The sequence below is a fragment of the Lepidochelys kempii genome, chromosome 7 (assembly GCF_965140285.1).
Source record: "Lepidochelys kempii isolate rLepKem1 chromosome 7, rLepKem1.hap1, whole genome shotgun sequence".
NCBI lineage: Eukaryota > Metazoa > Chordata > Testudines > Cheloniidae > Lepidochelys > Lepidochelys kempii.
Genome location: NC_136386.1, coordinates 65,142,168 through 65,164,376, shown reverse-complemented (window position 1 = coordinate 65,164,376; position 22,209 = coordinate 65,142,168).

Below are 22,209 nucleotides of genomic sequence, written 5' to 3'. Positions count from 1 at the left end.
AGGGTCTGTCTGTGTGATGCCTTTGCCTGGACCAGGTCAGGAATGCTCTTCAGAACTTCTGTTAAGTTAGTAAGTAATCTAGCTAGAAATGCGTTAGATTTCCTTTTGTTTAAATGGCTGGTAAATAAGCTGTGCTGAATGGAATGTATATTCCTGTTTGTGTCCTTTTGTAACTTAAGGTTTTGCCTAGAGGGATTCTCTATGTTTTGAATCTGATTACCCTGTAAGATATTTACCATCCTGATTTTACAGAGGTGATTCTTTTACTTTTTCTTTAATTAGAATTCTTTTTAAGATCCTGATTGCTTTTTCATTGTTCTTAAGATCCAAGGGTTTGGGTCTGTGTTCACCTATGCAAACTGGTGAGGATTTTTATCAAGCCTTCCCCAGGAAAGGGGGTGTACACCAAGGGGGGGATATTTTTTGTGGGGGAAGATGACTCCAAGTGGGCTCTTTCCCTGTTCTTTGTTTAACACACTTGGTGGTGGCAGCATATAGGGTTCAAGGACAAGGCAAAGTTTGTACCTTGAGGAAGTTTTTAACCTAAGCTGGTAAGAATAAGCTTAGGGGGTCTTTCATGCAGGTCCCCACATCTGTACCTTAGAGTTCAGAGTGGGGCAGGAACCTTGACACTGCACAAGGTAACTTCCTCATATTTAACAATGAATTCCCTTCTCAAAAATGTTCTTCACTGAAGTCAAATAGGCATTGAACAAAATAAATAAAATGAAATTACCTGACTAAAAATTCCTTCTCTCAGTTGCTCAACTTTCACTTTGCATGGTCCAGTTTGCTACTTAAGGCATCTGTTGTGGCCAGACAAAACTTGAATTTCTAATGTTTCAAAGAAAACCCCCACAACAGCTTCATGTCACTGACTGTGCTCTTCAGTAAAAGTGGCCACTTTTGCAGCACATCTGCTTATTGCCTTTGCTTCAGGATTTATAACTGAATTATTTTTAACTTGCAAGGGTCTCCTCTGGTCAATTAAAAATCCTTCATCAGCTTCTTATTTACCCTCTTTCTAAATAGAAATGTATGCTCCTCTTAAGTAAAACCAGTTTAGTACCAAGGTTGAATTGCTCAGTTGACGTTGAAAAGACAGTCAGGATTTTATGTGGATATGCCATTCTCATTTTCAGTTGGACAAAAGTAGTTTTGAAATGTTTGTTTTTTCTGATTTTACTTTCCATCACCATTTAAACCAAGACACCTTGATTTTTCTAATGCCAGCACCACACATATGGAACACAGAATCCAACACTAAAGTAAATCAATCATGTACTGGTCTTGGGGGGGGCGGGAAGGATACTATCAAGGAATTAAGTTTGATATGAACAACATTCACAGGAAAGCTCCACAACCCCTGTCACACACAACTAGGTACTTTAGAACATTATTTCAAGAGATTATGCTATGGTTTTAAGATAGAAGTTGTAGGTTCATGTCCGAGTCAGTCTTTGTATTTCAGTGCTATGGTCTGAGGTAGCTGGGTCTTGGTTACCACCATATTGGTAGCTAATATGTTTGTGATCCAAGAAGGACTAAGTATACCCACTTAGGAAATTACATTTATGGGTCCTGTTTCCAGGAAGGCGATGGGAGTTGCAAGTTCTCAGCACTTCTTAAGGTCAGTCCTATAGTTAAAAACGTGCATCACTCAAGTTTGGTGTCTTCCACTCTATTTGTCTTTACAGCTTCTCAAGAAGTCACTACAGAACTTTTCTTGCATCTGAATCATGCAGAGAACGCTCATATTTTATACTGACACCTACTGTGACAAAGAATTTGTCTTTAATAGCTGCAATTATGGGTGAGCTGGTAAGATGTGCTATGACTGAGATGCAGTTCAATTATTTATAATTCATTTCTCAGGAGTTGTACGTTTCATTTTGTAGCACTTGCTGATAAGTGATTGTCCTGCGGCTAGAAAGTAATTGCAGTGGAGCTGGTCTAGAATCTGTTTTTCTCGCCCCCCCGCCCCCTTTTGTGGTAGTGTAGTGAGGCGGAGTGGTGCCCCACCATCCTGCAGAGGGAAGAACCTCCCCAGATACCAAAGTGGGCAGAGTCAGTGGATCCTGCACCTGCCCACCAGAGGTCAAGGCACAGGACAGGAAGCATAAGAGCCCAACCCCAGAGCTCACTTGGGTGGCAGCCACCAGAGAGGCCAGACACCTGTGGCCTGGCTCCGGCTTGGGAGACCCTGGCAATCTGCAGCCAACCCGAGAACTGGCCGGACCAGCCAATGCCTAATGCTGACCGGTGCATGGAGGAGATGCCAAGCCTACCCCTCGCCAGCTACCCGGAGGAACCTGGAACCCTCTAAGAAACCATCCTGACCCAGGTACCCTAGGAGGGGGAGTCCGGAAGTAGCCCGGGGGCAGCCGACCCTAGTCTGGCTGCAACACTGCCAGAGCCAATGTCAGTGTGTTGCGGCCAGGATCCCCACTCACACAGCAGCGGGTCTTCTGCCGCTGCCAGGGCCCCAGGCTGGGACGCAGTGGAGTGGGCGGGCCTGCGTCCCCCCTGCCACCCACCTCGCAGGTGGCAGTCTCCCCCTCTCCCTGGTCACTCAAAGCCAGGAGTCTGGGGTTTGCCGTTGAACTATTTGCTCAGTCCCGGCCTGAGGGCCTGAGCTTCTGTTTGCTGCCCCACCCTGACACAGGGCTCGGGCTTATATTGAACTATTAGCTCAGTCCCTGTCTGAGGGCCTGAACCCGTGACTATTTGTTTGCTGCCCGCCCTGACCCAGGGCCTGGGCTTATATTGTACTGTTTGTGGGGCCCTGTCTGAAGGTCTGGGCCATAGACTGGGTATTCCCCAACCAAGCTGAGAGGGTGTAGCGAGGCAGTGTTGTGCCCCACCACCCCGCAGAGGGACGAGCCCCAGCGAGTCCTCCTACAGGTAGCATTTCTGCTCCGGGGCTAGAAGATTCTACCCAATGGCTTTGACCCCTCCCCAGTGCTGACACAGCATACTGGATACCAACAACCCTTACCAGATATTGACACAACTGGGGATGACCTGGATACATCCCCTGCACTGGCACCTGGGAGCAGGGATGACATAGGAGCCACACTGGCAAATCTGTAGCTCCCACTTTACCCTAGTTGCTTAAGCTCAATTCAAGGTTGCTTTGCATCAGAGAGAGAGAGAGAGAGAGAGAGAGAGAAACTGCTCTAATGTATTGGAGGATCTGGTCAACCTAACAGCAGTTCTCCAACTGTGGGTTGGGACCGCAAAGGGGGTTAGGACCCCATGTGCCGTCACCAGGGCCAGCATTAGACTTGCTCAGATCCAGGGTTGTGGGGCTCTGGCTCTGTCCCCCCACCTCCCAAGGTCATGTAACTTTTGTCAGAAGAGGGTAGGGTGGCCAAATTCCTAATCAGACAAAACTGAACACCCTAGCCCCGCCTCTTTCACAAGGCCCCTTCCATGAGGGTCCCCCTTCCCCCCCCCCACATACAATACATTCCTGCTTCCTCGGTGGCTCGCTCACTCACTTTCACTGGGCTGGGGCAGGGGTGCAGAGGGGGTGAGGGCTCCAGGGTGGAGCAAGAAATGGGTTCAAGGTGTGGGAGGGGGCTCCAAGCTGGGACAGGGAGTTAGGGTGTGAGCTCCAGTTGAGGGTGCAGGCTCTGGGGTGGGGGTGAGAGGTCTGGCATGCAGGAGGGGGTTCCAGGCTGCGGGGTGGGGCCAAGGGATTTGGAGTCCAGGAGTGGGCAGCAGGGTGAGGCAGGGGGTTGGGGTACAGGATGGGGATGAGGGCTCCTGATGGAGATAGGGCCAGGATGAGGGGTTCAGGGTGTGGGAGGGAGCTCTGGGCTGAAGCAGGAGGTTGGCATACAGGGAGGGATGACTGCTCCAGCTGCGGGTGCAGGCTCTGGGGTGTGATGGGATGAGGAGTTTGTGTGCAGGAGGCGGCTCTGGGTTTGGGGGGCACTGGGGCATGGGGTTGAGGCTTGAGGTTGGGGCACGGGCTTACCTTGGCAGCAGGGCTAAGGCAGACTAGTCCCTGCCTGTCCTAGCTACATGCTGCACCCCAGAAGCAGACAGCAGCAGGTCCAGCTCCTAGGCGGAGGTGGCGTGGGGGTAGGAGGCTCTGCGCACTGCTCTAACCCACAGGCAACCCTCCAGCTCCCATTGGCTGCGGTTCTTTCCCTCCCCCCCCCACCTAGGGGCCGGACCTGCTGGCCACTTCCGGGGTGCAGCGCGGAGCCAGAACAGGTAGGGACAAGTCTACCTTAGCACCACCAACCAGACTTTTAATGGCCCAGTCAGCAGTGCTGACCAGAGCTGCCAGGGTCCCTTTTCGACTGAGCGTTCCAGTTGAAAACCAGACACCTGGCAGCCCTAGAAGGAAGGGGGTCGTGGTGCAATGAAGTTTGAGAACCTAGCAGATTCTTACCAGTCTTCAGGTGCTCCAGCTGGAAGCTTAAAGCAAATTAAGACTCAGTGCCATTGATTCCAAAGCAATTCTAGGATGCAAAGATTTCTGTGGGAACAATTATTGCTGCTGTTTCCGTTACAATCACTACACTACTGGTATGTAGCTCATTGCTTTGCAAGTGCTTTAAGAACCTTTGCTTTGCATGTGAAAACTGTTCTATTTTAATGTATAAACTGTACTATGGGTCTATTGCAGACCTTCCCTCACTCTGATCCCTCTACTCAGCTACCATAGCACTGGTTTCTTCTGTCACATCACAGACACGTCACTATTAGCTTAAGAGCCTTCTTCAAAACAGCCTCTACACTTTAGACTAGCCTTCCTGGATCACGCCAACTCATTGATCTCTGCCTAGTTGTGCGTCTGTACTGGAAGAGATTTTCTTCCTTGCTTATGCAGTCTCATCTCCCCCTCTGCTGTTATTTAACACTAAAGTATTTTGGTCCTGTAGTAAAGATGTTATGCAAACCCAAGGAATATTGTTGATTTTGAAGCCTGAGGGAACCAATATAAATTAATGGTCCAGACATATACCATTGTGGAAGCTATTGTGTGAAATCCATTTTGTTCCATAAAATGGTCCATGTCGAACTGATTTTGATTTTCTATACTTGATATAACATTCACTCAGTCATTTTAGCGACTGATCCGTCTGAACAGCCAGCAGCCTAACAGTTAACTTTGTAAAGTGGACTCGTTTAAAGTGATGCCTTACTGAGTTTGCAGCACTAGCAAAAGAACCCAGCTGATAAACACAACTTAAGAAAATACACCTACCTGCCTCTGAAGGAACATGTGACCTATGCTGACTTTATATAGGCTGCCATGTTTGCATTTAATTTTGTTTTCTGCCTACACTACTCAGCTTACACAGCACCAGTATAGCCATGACTGACTCATTACTGTGACTGAAATTCAGAACTGGCATTTGCCCTGCACTGGAAATATAAGAGCTAGTTAGATTTTTAACCTTGTTTGTCCTGTTTAACCTGTGAACAATGGCTAAACCAGGAGTGTAACAAATCAGTTTGTGCAAGTACAGATGTGGACTGCTGAAGTCATCACAGCTAACCAACTCCCTCAATTCTTGTTTATTTCCCACACTGGTCTGGCATTATGTGCTTTGTATTCACTCTACCCGCTTCTGCATAGCTGGACAGTCTTGAAAACTCGAACAGTCTATGACTTACAGTACTCAAAAGGAAACAGAGTTTAAGCTGTTGATGAAACCTGTCATAAAAATAAAGGGAAGGGTAAACCCCTTTGAAATCCCTCCTGGCCAGGGGAAAGCTCCTCTCACCTGTAAAGGGTTAAGAAGCTAAAGGTAACCTCACTGGCACCTGACCAAAATGACCAATGAGGAGACAAGATACTTTCAAAAGCTGGGAGGAGGGAGAGAAACAAAGGGTCTATGTGTCTGTCTATATGCTGGTTTCTGCCAGGGATAGACCAGGAATGAAGTCTTAGAACTTTTAGTAAGTAATCTAGCTAGGTATGTGTTAGATTATGATTTCTTTAAATGGCTGAGAAAAGAATTGTGCTGAATAGAAAAACTATTTCTGTTTGTGTATCTTTTTTGTAACTTAAGGTTTTGCCTAGAGGGGTTCTCTATGTTTTTGAATCTAATTACCCTGTAAGATATCTACCATCCTGATTTTACAGGGGGGATTTCTTTATTTCTATTTACTTCTATTTTTATGAAAAGTCTTCTTGTAAGAAAACTGAATGCTTTTTCATTGTTCTCAGATCCAAGGGTTTGGGTCTGTGGTCACCTATGCAAATTGGTGAGGCTTTTTATCCAACATTTCCCAGGAAAGGGGGGGTGCAAGTGTTGGGAGGATTGTTCATTGTTCTTAAGATCCAAGGGTCTGGGTCTGTAGTCACCTAGGCAAATTGGTGAGGCTTTTTACCAAACCTTGTCCAGGAAGCGGGGTGCAAGGTTTTGGGAAGTATTTTGGGGGGAAAGACGCGTCCAAACAGCTCTTCCCCAGTAACCAGTATTAGTTTGGTGGTGGTAGCGGCCAATCCAAGGACAACGAGTGGAATATTTTGTACCTTGGGGAAGTTTTGACCTAAGCTGGTAAAGATAAGCTTAGGAGGTTTTTCATGCAGGTCCCCACATCTGTACCCTAGAGTTCAGAGTGGGGGAGGAACCTTGACAAAACCATATCTTAATTGTCAAGAGAGTAGAAATTTCCCATAGTTTATAAGTATTATTTACCCTTGCAGCTGAGTAGGGGAGATGGGAGTGCTGATTTCAGGACATAGAGCACCCCTTCAACTTTTGTTTTATAGTAAGGGAAGTGAAACATAATGTGACAAGAGTACAAAACAATTGCTTTCTCCTAATACTGGAGAAGGAAATCTATTAGAATAGTGAAGTTTCTGTTTACAAAGTATTTACTAGCCCTGCTATAGCCTAATCTTGTGTTTTAAAGATTGAGAGACTGTTTGTTATACTTTCTTTGAAGTCTTAAAGGAGTCCTTTTGTACTGGAGCCAACTTTCAAGTACACCAGAATTAAACTAAACCTGTCATGTAGAGCTCTGTGTAAGCTCGAAAACTCTTATCAACAGAAGTTGGTCCAATAAAATATATTACCTCACCTACTTGTCTCTATGTATTTAATGGTTTTTTGTTCCCCTTCTCCCACTTGTCAAAAACTTAATGTTTAAACAAAAGTTTGTTCCACCATAGTTCATCTGTTCCTCCTGCTTCATGTCATGAATTTGTAGTGTCACATTTATGCTACACTATAAGATCCTTCCACTGAGTCACAGAAGATAGAGATGGACGAGACCTGTTAGATCATAGTCTATCCAATGTGGGATTTCCCCTAGACTATATATTTTTGGGCTTCACCCAGTCTTATTGTAATTGACTCTAGAGATGGGGGTTCCCTGGGAGACTCTTCTACAACACTGCAGACCCCAGTCTTGCATACATAGTACTATGCAGAATACTTACTGGAATTCTCATCTACACACATAGCAAGGGGGAGAAAAGGGACGTGATAGTCAAACTAACCTCCTGATTCTATCAGTGTTCTCTGGTTTTGCAATTACCCTGGTGTTGGAGAGCTCCTCCTCAAGGGTCCAGTTTAAACAACTTAATAAGCAAAACTGTGGTGCTTCATTGCTCAGGGATCCTGCTCTTGGAGAATTTTTAGACACCACTCTTGTGCTCACATAAAGATATAAGGACCAAGAGATAACGAAGGACCAAATTTGATCCCCTCAGGTGAGCACATACAACTCCACTGGAACCATGCATGAATCCAGGGGCAGAATTTGGCTCTGAGTCTCTGGGCCTGATATTCTCCATCATTTATTTTACCCTGGTGTAACGCCACTGAGTTCAGTGGAGCTACTCCAGAGTGAAACTGGTATAACAAAGAAGAGAATCGGGGACCTAACCTTATTCTTCAGACTCTTATGTTGAGGTTTTTCTATGCCAATATTGGAAAGTTACTACTGGAAAGCCTGATCAAGCCACAACGTTCCCTACAAAACATGTCACAGGTTCCTTTAAGGGTGACTGAAGCTCAGCTGACGGTTAAGATACCAAATATCTCCTTCCCTCCCCTTTCCAGCTGAATTTTTGGGAAACAAATTCCTAGCATCTCTGTGGTGTCTTAAAACTGCTGCACTGATCAACAGTGTGAAATCTAAGTGGCTGAAATCTAGACATTCATTTAACCACTGCTAAAAATACCACAGTGGTGGCAACCTTGACTGACTGACATCTTTAACAGATCGCAGTCTTATTTGCTTCTTTTCCCCACAGCGTCTGATCATTCCTTTTGATAAAGGGAGGCAGTGGGAGAGAGACCACACAAATCAGATTGTATTTACTAGTGGCTGGATTTCTGTGTGGGACTATCCTATCTACCCTTCCCTCATTTATCTCCTTTTTTTCGTTCTAATCAGATTCTTCACCATAAATGTTAGAATGTTTCTCAAAAGGGACTAATAGAATTTGTCAAAAATTTTCATTAAAAAGACTCTGAACAAAAAAAAGTCCCTTTTTTCTTAATAGAATTTTTTTTCCAAATTTCAGTTTAACAGAAAGCAAAATTCACTGGAAAAAAATTGGTTTTCATTTTTTCCTCATGGCAAAACTGAAAACTTTTTTGGGGAAAAATGAAAATTTTTTCATCTTTCAATTTTGTGTGTGCGTGCCTGCATGCAGAAAGTGTTTTCCACCCAGGTCTAGTAACCATATTGAGTATCTCAACCTTAAAGGGGTTGGATATTTTGAGGGCAGGTGCTCAGCACTTTCTGAAAAACCCAGGTGTTGCAAGTCAGGTACTCAAATTTTTACAACCACTCGTTTGGCTTTGGTCTCAAGTGCAGACAAAGCTACATGAAAGCAGAGCTAGGGAAAAAATCATTCTGTTGCTGGGGGAGATAAATTTTGATCTTCAGCTTAATGTTAATATAGAAATAAAGGAAGCTGTTTCTGTGCATCAGGATGATATGGGAAACAGATGGGTATCACCCAAAGATTTATTAAGCTACCTTTTAAAATTTGACACTCTTGCCTCCATGCAAATTGATACATCAAATATTTAGTTCTGACATTGCTGTCTATTTCACACAGTTTACGAGGCTTCTCTTACCATCATTTTATGCTGTCTATGCCACTGGCTGTTTTTTCTTGTAGGATTAAGAGCAAAGACTTAAATTGTCATCCTCAAGGTCATAGGTCTGATAGAAAATAGTTCATTTGCTTTTGTAGCACATAAAGTACATAAATAAATGAGAGGCGATCCAGACACAGTCAAACTCAGACCTACTAAGGGAAAAAAGGGGTTAATTTTCTGTGTCAACATCTTTAAGATATAATATACCAGCAAACAAATCTTGGGAACTCTCAACCTCAGTAGAACTTGGGAACTCACAACTCTCACGCTCACAGAACCAATCAGCAAAACTACTGAAACCTCAGATATGTTCATTGCTGTCTATAAAAGCACAGTGCATTTGGGCTGTGGTGATGGTAAATCTAAAGGCCATAAGCATGTATAGAAACTTGAAGCTATCATTTTCTAGCACAGCAAGTCAATACCATACCAGTTATGAGCTTGTTCTGTAACAATGATCCTAAATTGACTAAGAAATAGGTTAAGACAAGCTAAACCTTATATGGCAATGAGCCTTTAGTTGAGACAGACAATAACTATCCAGCCTTTAAAGTATGCAGGAAGCATGAGGGATCACTGAGCTGACTGGCCTGGTGTCAAATTATACTCATAAAAGGTATGACTTTGAAAGGAAAACCTTTGTGGCAGACTCCTCTGACTGACTCAATAGGCACAGGCAACAGAGATTTATAGTCACGTCTCCATGAATACACATGCAGAAGAATTGGCACGGAGGCCCATTCAGCCACAGTAGGGAGTGGACCTGTCCTTTTGTTTAGCCAAATAAATATTTTCAGACATATTTAACTAGTTGTAATTTACGGTTCAACGTATGGTTACCGTACAAAGAACCAGATGATTGGTCTTCATGAGAGTGTTTTTCTCAGAAAATAACTTTGCCATCCTGAGTTTGCCCTCTTTGATTATTAGACCACATTTCCTCCCACGTACAGAGAAGGGACAGGCATACAAGATGTCTTTGGTTCTAAAGCCACCTCTACCACTGACTCAATGCAAAACTGTTCAACCTGCCTAAATATGGATTCTAATGTTAGGTCAAAACCAAAGTGCTCAGCATTTCCTGAAAAATCAGGCCATTTACAGAGGTGATTAAGTATGGATTTTAGACACCCACATTTGATAACTTGGGTTTCACTTCCCAATCCTGGATTCATTGAAGTCAATGGGAGTGTTGCCACTTGTGATAGGAGCAAGATTGGAGCCTTAACCTTTCTCTGGGTACATTACTAGCTACCTGCATAAGACCTTTAGTTAGGCCTGATTTAATGGGTGCATACAGGGGCAGCAGGAATAATAGGCCAGGGGAGGCTCAGCCACTGCCCATGGGTGTATAGCATGTTGAGACGGAAGCTACTTTTATAATAACAGTACTTTGTGGTTAGAACTCTAAAATCCCACTCTAGTCTGATAACAAACAGGCTTTTGCTCTAAGTTTTTAGACTGGATCCTGCTTTAACCTACAATCTATTTTCAACCTGAGACACTCACTTATAAGCATTCCTCCCCACACCCCAAAGTCAAAGTGTACTGCAAACATTATCTTGAAGTTGTATTGAAATGGTCTTTGGGAAAAGTAAACTTCTAATAATCATGAATGTTAAAGTACCAATATTCAGTTATATTGACTTTGTCTGAGAGCTATAAATATTAAAGGTCCAATATTCTGTGATATTGACTTGGTTTTTCTAAGAGTTATAAATAATGTGGCAGAGCTCTGACCTTGTCCCCGTGAGTCCCACGCTTCCAGGCGGTTTATGCTAGCTTCAGAGGCTCACTGCAACCCTCCACATAGCCCTTCTCTCTCTACGGCCAGGGATACAGGCTACTGAGCCTTTTTCACCATAAGCTAGCAAGGAGGTTGGTGAGAGAATTCCCACAGTCTCTGTTGCTCCTACAGCCTTATACCAAAAGGTGTTTAGCCTCCTGTCCTGACAGGGACCTGTTTTCCCCTCCCAGGAGGTATTTCTGTAGTGGCGGGTTGGGGAGGCAACCCAGGCCTGCACTCTACTCTGGGTTCTGGCCCAGGGACCCTAATGGTAGTAGCTGTTGGCAGCCAATCTTTCACTGCCAGAGTTGCTACATTTCCCTGGCCTACTTCCCCACCACTCTCCTGCTTCGCCCTTACCTTAGGGCTCCCTTACTAATGACTTGAGGGTGTCTTCATTAACCAGCCATGTTTCCTCTCCTCTGACTCCCTGGCTTTCATCTCCTTGACTGGAGTGAGCCCTTTTATTCACTTAATGACCTCACCTGACTCTTTGCAGGTTAATTGGAGTTGGTGTTCTTATTAGCCTGGAGCAGCCCCTGCTTTGGTTAGTCAGGGAACAGAAAACTGTTAATCCAGTGGCCAGTACAAGTTGCCTTCTGCTCCTCTGCTGAACCCAACTGGCTGGAGGGAGGAGAGAGACTGCTATTGGGCCTTGGGCTCTTGCTGCTGCTGCTCCCCTGGCTGGACCAGACACCACCCACCCCCCTTCTCTGCTACCTGATTGCTGGCTAGCTGCTGGACCCCCCCACCCTTGGGTGCTGCTACTACTCCAACTGCCGCCCCTTGGGGGAGGGCCTGCTTCCCAGAGGAAGGGAATGAGGGACCCCAGCTCTAGCCATTGCTACTGCTGTGGACACCATCACCACCACCACCTGTGAAGGGTCTTTTCTGCCTGCCTAGCCACCAGACTGCCATCTGGAGCTGCTGCTGCCCTTGCTGCCCAGGAGCTGCTGGACCCTAGAGGAGGAAGACGAAGAGGACTTGCTGCTATTGGGGAAGCGTGCAGAGATTCTACAGACCACAGTGGAGGGGGCCATGAAGAACTGAGTAACTTTCGAACTGTGCTCTTGTGGGGGGGTTTTGACTGTGTTTGTGGGGACACAGGGGGTGTGGTGTGGAGCTGCCCCCCCCCGATCCATCTGTGTCGCTCCCCCCCCCCCACCACCACTGGCTGTTTACCACCTGCCTCAGCTCCTGCCTCTGGACTCAGCTGCTTGCTTGGCTTGCCACGCCCTGTTTCCACCATTTGGGCCAGAAGCAGCAGCAAGCGCACATGGGCGCATGTGCCCTCCCCCCACCCTCGGACTTCCCACCCCACAGCTTTGCCCCTTGCTACCTGCCCATTTTCCCCTTGCAGCCTTTTGCCCTCTCCTTTGCCCTAGCCCCCTAACTAGCTTCGGTTTGTTTGCCTGCCGTGCCCCTTTCCCTGTGCAGCCTTGGTTTGTTTGGCCCGCCCCAGCCTCTGAAGCTAGCCCCTTGGTTTCCCTGTCCTAACTCCAGCCTGCTTATCCCCTCTCTGTGTGCCCATGGCCCCTCCCATGTGCTTGTGCCATTCCCCATTTTAGTTTGAACCCCCTTCATTGAATCCCCCCCAATGCTGTTGTATCTCCCCCCCCCCTCCCCTAGTGCAGCTAGAGGAGCCGGAATCTCACCCTGTGTCGGTGATTGACCCCTAGCCCCTGATTTGCCCCCCCCACTGTCCAGCCCACCCCTTTTGGCGCCCTCCTCCCCTGCCTGCAGCCTAGCGGGGAGGAGCGGTCGACCTGCTTCCCCTTTCCCCTCCTCTCTTTGGTGTTTTTTTCCCCTTCTGTCCAGGCTCATGATGGTGGAGGACAAGGCTGGTGGAACCCTCCGGCAGTCCCTGCCGCCCCTGCTGCCCCATTGCCCCCCTGAGCCTCTACCTCCGCTGTCGCAGCCGAACCACCTGCTACTGCCCCTGCTGGGGCACCGGCAGCGGTGGACACTGGGGTGACGTCTGCTGCTGCCACATCCCTTCCCCCCGCTGACTCCGGGGAAGCCCCCGCAGCTGGCAGAAAGGGCCAGGGTAAAAAGAAGGGGAAGGGCCATGCAAAAAAGATAAAGCCCTCCATGGCAGGGGCTGCCCCCACCGCGGCGTCCTTCCCTGCTGTTCCCCCCCCACCAGCTGCGCAGGTGCCCCTCCCCCAGCCCCCAAGGCGTATGCCTAGGTGGCGGCAGCCCCCTCCCCCGCCGCTACATCATCTCGCCTGCCCACCACCTCCCCAACCATCTGCAGTGGCTGGGCCCCCTTCCTGCCCTCGACCAGGAAGCACAGTGTCCATTGCCTCCTGGTACCCGCCTTGCCCCACGTAGAGAGCTACGTGCGGGCATGGCAAGGGTGGTGGGGCCCATGGCCATTGTAGTGGCCTCCAAAATGTACGGAAAGGTCGTCGTCTTTTTAGCATCAGAGGCCGCTGCCCAGGAGGCGGTGGAGAAGGGCAGTGCGGGGGGGGCGGTGTTCATCCCCCTAGAGCTGCTAGAGGACTTGGGCGTCCATCTGGTCTTGACCTCCATCCCTCCCTTCCTTCCCAATGCCGCCCTATTACCCACTCTCTCTACCCTGGGGAAACCCATCTCCATGGTCAGTCCTCTCCTGTTGGTCTGCAAAGACCCCTCCCTCCATCACGTCCTCTCGTTCCGCCGGGAGGTGCAGCTTCAACTGCCGCCGCTGGCATGTGACAGAGAGGCGCTCGAGGGGTCATTCCTGGTCCCATACCAGGGGGCCCATTACGGGTGCATTACTGTACGGGGGAGGCCTGGTGCTACCTCTGCCGGGCAATGGGGCACGGCCGGAGGGGCTGCCGCCTGGCCCGGCAAGGAGGGCATCCGGGACCCCCGAGTCCCGGCAGGGCACCGGCCCCGTCCTCACTGGCTTGCCTGGCTGCCCAGAGCCCAAAGCCACCCCTCCTCCTTCCCAGCCCACCACTGCTCCCCCTTGGGCCGAAGGGGCACCTCCCGCTCTATGCCCAGATGAGCGGGAGAGCCCCGCCTCTGCTGCATACAATCTGGCAGGGCCTGTGGAGGAGGGTGCAGCAGGGACGTTGCTGGGCATAGAAGAGGGCCTGCCCCAGGGGGAATCTTCCCTTCCTTATGTTGCCCCACCATTACCTCCCCGAGTCCCTAAGCCATCGTCCCTGACCCCTGACCTGATCTCTGTTAACCAGCCCCCAGATGATGCCATGGAAGGCTGGGCCCTAGTACCGGGGAAGCGGGGCAAGTGGGAGGCTTGAGCCCCACTCCTTCCATCAGATGTGGAGGCCCCCCGGAAGACCAGGAAGGGAGGCACCGATGCCAAGCCTTCTGCCTTGCCCACAGGTGCGTTCCATCCACCGGTGCCGACTGGGGAAGACGTGGCAGCACCAGAGGGTCATATTGCCCTCCACAGGAGTCCCTCCTTTCTGAGGCCCCCGATGGAGCCCCTCCTGCCCCGGTACCATCCGAAGCCCCTGTGAGCCCTGAGGCGACTGTCATATCAGGTGCCAGCGGGAAGAACCCTGGGGTGGTGGAAGGTGATCTCCCCTCCATATATGAGGAGATTGAGGCCCTGGGTCTGACCCTGGTCACCCAGGGGGAGGACGACCCTTTACCAGCGGGCCTCGATCTGGGTGACCTCACTCTGGCCCCCTTTTCCCCATGCTCCCTCCCCCTAACCATTGCCTCTGCTCCCGCCTTCGAGGAGCCCCTGGACTTTTTTCCATCAACCTGGCTGCAGAAGGCACCCCGCTGACGGCCGCCGAGCCTGTTGAGGCAACGGCCAGTGCCACATGACCGGGACCCGAGCCACCAGGGGCCCCCCTCGTTGGTGTAGAGCAATTGACTTCCTTCCTGGGTGGGGGCCCTATAGAAAACAGTCCACCTCCTGATGCTGTGGCTGCCAAACCCACCATAGAGCCTGCGCCCAGCATCGCTGAGAGCCTCCTCCCTGCCCCCTCAACCCTTGAGCCTGACCGGAAAGTGCCACCACCCCCAGTTGCTTGACTTCTGGAGCCCAGAATTTCACCTCTGCCCCTGCCGCTGACCCCGTCCCTGCCCCTGCTGCCAACTCTGTCCCTATCCCCTCCACCTCCCGTGATGTTATTGCTGCCCCTGGAGCTGTCTCCTTCCCCTTTCCAGCAGATGACCCCCAGGGAGCGGCCTTTGTGTTTCCCTGTCCTGACCCCCTAAGGGCTGTTATCTTCCCTCCGCCGCCCCCTATTGACCCAGCGTTTGAGGTGGGCCGTGTGGCGCCAGCCCATAGGGCGCCACGTTGGGGGTCCACTTCTTGTCTGTCCGTCTCAGTGGGCCACGGGGCTGTGTCAGGGACCCCACCAGAGGATGGTCAGGAGTCAGTAATCCCACCCCCGCCCGTGCGCTGCGAGAGGAGCTGCGGGAGTTTCTTGAAGACATCCACGGCTCCTGCAACAAGGGACAGCTTGCTCTCCAGCAATGTGGGGGACTTTCATCAGATCCTCCGGGCTGCAAGGGCCCTTAAGGAGGAGGATAAAAGGACTGGGAAGCAGGCCGCCGCAGCCTACCAGCGGGTCTGTGGCTTCCTTGACTCGTTACTCACCTATGGGGTAGGTCACGGTTTGCTGTGAGGCCCAACGGGGGCTGCGAGCGTCCCTGCTGGTGAGGATTCCCCCCCAGCCCTCCTCATGGCACCACTCATCATCGCAATGTTGAACACCCGGGGCTGTAGGATGGGTCTCTGCAGGTCCCACGTGCTCTCCTTCCTTCGGGTGGGGGTGTACTCTGTGGTTTTCCTGCAGGAGACCTATACGGATCCAGCTGTGGAAGACACTTGGCAGCTGAAATGGGGGGACAGGCTCTACTTTAGCTATCTCACAGTTCGTACGGCTGGAGTGGTGACCCTGTTCTCCCCCGACCTACGGCCCGAGGTGCTGGGGATCACCGAGGCTGTGCCGGGCCGTCTGCTGCACCTCCGGGTCTGTATGGAGGTGCTCGTGGTCAATCCTGTTAACATCTATGCCCCAAAATCGGGCCCAGAGTGGCTACGATTCTATCTTCAGGCGTCCGCCTTCCTCGGCACCTTGGATCCTCACGAGTGCCTGGTCCTGGGCAGGGACTTTAACACCACCCTCGAGAAGCAGGACTGCTTAGGGACTGAGCAGTGCCTGGCCACCGTGGACGTCCTCCGGGAGACAGTCGAACACAACTTTCTGGTGGACATCTGGCACGACCACCACCCGGACAACATTTCGACGTTCACCTTTGGCCGGGTGGAGGCCCATCAGTTGCGCCACTCCCGGTTGGACCGCATTTATTTATCACGTTTCCACCTTTCACGTATCGGAGGGTCCACTCCTCCAGCATCCAGCCAGCCCTGTTCTCTGATCATCATCTAGCCACAGTGATGGCCTCTCTCTACGTGGAGAGGCTGGGGCTGGCCTACTGGCATTTCAACAACAGCTTGTTGGAGGATGTGGGCTTCGTGGCACCCATCCGGGAGTTCTGGCTGGCCTGGTGAGGGCAGCGGCATGCCTTTCCCTCAGCACGGCAGTGGTGGGACCTGGGGAAGGTGCAAGCTTGGCTCTTCTGCCGTGACTATACCCGGGGCGCCAGCCGACGGAGGGATGTGGTGGTAGAGCAATTGGAATGGGAGGTCTTAGAGCTGGAGAGGCGTCTGGCCACCAGCCCCGAGGATCCATCCCTCTGCGGAATGTGCTGGGAGAAGTGGGAGGAGCTCTGGACCCTCAAAGATCATCGGGCCCAGGTTGCCTTTGTTCAATCCCGCATCTGTCTCCTTCGGGAGATGAATCACGGCTCCCACTTCTTCTATGCCTGGAGAAAAGGAGGGGGGCCAAGAAGCATGTCACCTGCCTTCTAGCAGAGGATGGCACCCCCCTCACGGATCCAGTGGAGATGTGCCAGAGGGCCAGGGACTTCTACGCAAGTCTTTTCTTCCCGGATCCGACCAATCCTAAGGCTTGCAGAGCGCTCTGGAAGGCGCTCCCTTCGGTCAGTGTGGGCGACCAAGACCGGCTAGAGCTGCCTCTCCCTCTGGCCAAGTTCTCGGAAGCCCTCCACCACATGCCCGCCAATAAATCTCCGGGCATGGACGGGCTGACCGTGGAGTTCTACCGCATTCTGGGATGTCCTCGGCCCAGAACTAGTCACCATCTGGGCCGAGTCTTTGCAGAGTGGGGTCCTCCCTCTTTCATGCAGGCGAGCCGTGCTTGCCTTATTGCTGAAGAAAGGGGACCTCTGCGATTTATGAAATTGGCGTCCCATCTCGCTCCTCAGCATGGACTACAAAGTCGTAGCAAAAGTCATCTCGCTGTGGCTCGGGTCTGTGCTGGTGGACGTGGTCCACTCAGACCAGACCTACACCGTCCCAGGCCGCACCATCCTTGACAACCTGTATCTGGTCCGGGACCTCTTGGAACTTGGGTGTAGGGATGGTCTGTCGTTCACCCTCCTGTCCTTGGATCAGGAGAAGACATTCGACAGGGTGGACCACAGGTAATTCCTGAGCACTCTGCAAGCGTTTGGCTTCGGACCCCAGTTTGTGGGTTCTCTCCGGGTGCTGTATGCCTCCGAAGAGTGTCTGGTCAGGCTCAACTGGACCCTGACCGAACCAGTCGGCTTCAGGCGAGGAGTATGGCGGGGGTGTCCCCTCTTGAGCCAGCTGTATGCTCTGGCGATCGAGCCCTTCCTCTGTCTCCTCCACAGGGGGTTGACGGGTTTGGTGCTGTGGGAGCCGGAGCTGCAGCTGGTCCTGTCGGCGTACGCTGATGACATGCTCCTCATGGTCCAGGACCCGGGCGACTTGGCATGGGTGGAGGCTTGCCGGGCCATCTATTCAGCAGCCTCCTCCGCCCAGGTCAACTGGGTCAAGAGCTCTGGCCTGGTGGCCGGGGATGGCTGGCAAGTGACCTCCCTTCCACCCATGCTTCAGGCCATCCGGTGGAGCGTGGGTCCGCTGCTCTATCTCAGCATTTACCTTTCTGCCACACATCCCTCTCCGCCGGAGAACTGGCACAGTTTAGAGGGCAGGGTGATAGAGCAGCTCCAAAAATGGACAGGACTACTCCGGTGTCTCTCCCTTCGGGGGAGAGCGCTGGAGCTTAATCAACTAGTCCTGTCCATGCTCTGGTACTGGCTCAACACCCTGGTCCCGGCCCCGGGTTTTCTGGCCAACCTCTGGACATCAATTCTGGAGTTCTTTTGGTCGAGGACTGCAGTGGGTCCCTGCAGGGGTTCTCCATCTACCTCTGGAGGAGGTAGGGAAGGGCCTGAAGTGTCTGCACACTCAGGTCCATGTCTTCCGCCTCCAGGGCCCTGCAGAGGCTCCTTTATGGTGCAGGTAGTCCGGCGTGGAGCACTCTGGTGCACGCCTTCCTGCGCTGCTTCCGAGGGCTCCGATACGACCGGCGGCTCCGATACAACCGGCAGCTCCTTTATCTCCATCTGAGAGGTCTTCCGCGAAACCTCTCCGGGCTGCCAGTCTTCTACCAGGACATCCTCCGGACCTGGAAACTGCTTTCAATGAGCAGGTCCACGGCAGCCACCGAGGGGGCAGATCTCCTCGCGGAGCCCCTGCTACACAACCCCCAGCTCCACGTGCAGGTGGCGGAGTTCCCCTCGGTGCGCCAGAGGTTGGTCCTGGCAGAAGTCACCAGAGTCGGAGACCTCCTGGACTACGACTGGGGAGACTGGCTGGATCCCCTGCCCCTTGCTCAGCACATGGGGCTCTCCAGACCTCATGCTCCCTGGTGCGTACTTCAGGAGGTGACGGCCGCTTTGCCGCCCGCTGCTCGGATTTACCTCGACCGGGTCCTACATGAGGGTGCACCCTGCCCACCCCCCACCCCAGGCCTGCCAGACCTTTTCATCGGGCCCCTGCCCCGTGGATCCAACCGACCCACCAGCCCCTTCACCATGAACCAGCTGCACGAGCTGCAGCTGGTCTGCTTCCAGACCATGCCAAGGAAATGTCTATACACGGTCGTGCTCCACACCCTTCACATCCTCACCCTCGCGTCCTGCCCCAATACGAAAGGGCGGGACCTCCTGCCACCTCTGGAGGGTGAGGAGCCCCGGTGGGCCAGCCTATACTCCACCTTGGTCCCGAGGCCCACCAGGGATATCAGTTGGCTGCTCCTTCATGGAGCATGGGCACATACTTGGCGTGGTTCACCCCTATCCCAGACACCTGCCCCTTTTGTGGTGTAAGGGAAACCCTGGCACACATATACTTGGAGTGTGCCAGGCTGCAGCCCCTATCCGGCTCCTCACAAATATTTTGTTGTGCTTTTGGTTACACTTTTCCCCTCAACTTTTTATTCATGCACTCCCTATCCGCAGCCCCACAAAGTCATGGGACCTCCTGGTCAACCTCCTCCTGGCCCTGGCTAAAATGGCCATCTATAAAACCAGGGTGAGGAGGTTGGCCGATGAAGTCTCCTGTGACTGTGGGGCTTATTTCCAGTCCTCTGTCCATTCATGCATCCGGGCAGAGTTCCTCTGGGCAGCGTCCACTGACTCCCTTGACACCTTTGAAGAGCAGTGGACACTGTCCGGGGTTCTCTGCTCAGTGTCCCTGTCTGGTTCCCTTCGTTTGACCCTTTGACCAAACTCCTGTCCCTGTTATTTCATTAGTTGTCCCCCGTAATCATTTGGTGTCCAGGTCCTGGGGATCCCCCTCTTAAGCTGGGGGGGATCCTTTAGCAGTGGGCACTTCCCGGATCCCAATAGGGCTACTCTGCTGTACCCAATTGTCTATCACAATATACATGTACCAATAATCAGAAATACTGACTTCAATTTTAATAAGTTCCTGTCACTGGAGCAAACTACAAACTGGCATCTTCCTTTTGTTTAAGTACCATGAACTTGACCCTTTTGTTCACTATGTCTACATCTGAATGGTGTTGAATTATTCTGTCAGGTATCGCTGCTGTATACACACTGTGCATATGTACCTAAATACATATGGTTAAAAGTTGTTATCCTCAGAGGTTTATTCTTTTGTGATCTATGTTCAGAGCCTCTACCTTGCAGTTATATCATTGATCAGTTGTATCACAGTAGCCCCATTGTGCCAGATGCTGTGGTGTGTTTGGCCTGTCCCCAGCTCTGGCCTCTGCCTAGGAGTTGGTCAAGCACTCCAATCCCTCTCTCTCTGGGTATGTTGGTGGGAATGGAACTGCTGCCCCAGGCCTTTGCTGGCTTAGATGTGCTTAGATTGCCAGTTTCTTGGGAGGAGTGGGGCTATGGCTCTGCTTCCTCTTTATCTCTCAGTGCCCCCGGGGGGGAGGTGGGGAGCACGAGTAACTTGTGCGCTCAGGGCTGCTGGAGGGTGTCCTTCCTGTGCTCTTCCCCCAGACTCAGGACTACTACAATGAGTAGTCCTTGTACATGGTCGTCTCCTTGATCCTTTGCCATTGCACACCAACACTCGGGCCAGGGACATAGAATCATAGAATTGTAGGACTGGAAAAGATCTCGAGAGGTTTTCTGCTCCAGTCCCCTACGTCATGGCTTCTACTGTAAAGCTTATTTACTTTGATTAACAGCTCTTCGGGGCAGGGACAGTTTTTTTGTTGTGTGTTTGTATGGTGCCTGGCACAGTGGGGGTCTGGTTCATGACTGGGGCTCCTACATGTTAGTGCAATACAAAAAATAAAAACATACAAGTGACACCTCTGAGGCCTGGGACTCTGTGCTAGCAGATCAGATCGCAAGATCAAGGCCTGACCATGCCTTCTCGGCTCGTTTCATGGCAGGAGGAATGCCCCCTAAACATTTAGTATCAGACAGAAATGTTTTTAGAATGAAAAATTATTAAAATTGACAAATGTGCCTTAAGTTTACACCTTTTCTAAGTATAATAATAATTCCTAGTGTATTCCACAGAGCACGGCATAAAAAGCCAGAGTTTCTTGGTGCTGCTGATTTCAGTGGTTCACTGGCAGCAAATGACTTTGCTCCGGAAAATGCCATCTGAGCATCTCACCCTCTTGTAATTAGCTGTTCTTTAGTTTACACCCCAAATCACTGTGTCTGTTGCCTCTGGACTCTTGTTAAGTGCATCCAGCTTCAAGAGCAACTTCTGCCAGTATCCATGGGCAGGGTCAGATTTACACCTTATGCGCTCTCCGTCACAGCATCTTCAGTGCTCCCCCTGCATACAGCTGACCTTTGTGTTTTCTGTAAAAAAATGAAACTAAAAGGCGGGCTGACTCGGACACTCACCTTACTTCAGCCCCACATGCTGGGTGGCCACCAACCTGCGCCAAGAGCCCAGACACTCATAGGGGAGCTGTATGTATTAACTTTTTAACTTTAAACCCACTTTTAGCTTTTAGGCGCCCCTAGAATGCTGGTTCCCCTACACACGTGCCTACTGTGTCTAATTGGAGATCTGTCCCTATCCCTGAGGATTCTCCTGCAGATTCAGGTCAGTGTACACTCCTACCTTTGTCGTGGTTTAACAGCAAGTAGATCGTCTAGCTTAGAGGAAAGAGCAGCAAAACAAACCGAGGAAAAACCTGGCGGTACATCTCCAGTTGTTTTAATATGTGGAGCTATTTATATGATCAGCTCACAATTCCCATGCTGCTTGAAGCAAGCATGGTTTCTGAGCCAGCCTGAAGATTGCAGTGGTCTGCTGCATAACATTAGAAATTACCATGGACTCCAGTTAGATCTGGAAATTACAACCAGAGAACTCAGCCTTCCTGCAATGAGATGTAGAGATGGGCATGAAAAATCAAGATACAAAGATTGTTTCCTTCTACTCTGCTTTTTCCTGGAGGAGTGCTAACATGGTTAATTAAAGTTCCTGAAGGCCTGAGGGCTGGGCTGCATTAGTACCAGCAATACTAGTCATTTATAATCCTTTATGCTTATGTACCACCATTTCACTCAAGAAGGTTTCGAATCATCACAGGAGTGAAATTCTGGAACAGCCTTCCAAGGGAAGCAGTGGGGGCAAAAGACATATCTGGCTTCAAGATTAAACTCGATATGGATCTTTAATCTTATGGAGGAGAAAGTATGAGGGGATAACATGATTTTGGCAATTAATTGATCTTTAACTATTCATGGTAAATAGGCCCAATGGCCTGTGATGGGATGTTAGATGGGGTGGGATCTGAGTTACCCAGGAAAGAATTCTCTGTAGTATCTGGCTTGTGAATCTTGCCTGCATGCTCAGGGTTCAGCTGATCGCCATATTTGGGGTCAGGAAGGAATTTTCCTCCGGGGCAGATTGGAAGAGGCCCTGGGGGGGTTTCGCCTTCCTCTGCAGCATGGGGCACGGGTCACTTGCTGGAGGATTCTCTGCACCTTGAAGTCTTTAAA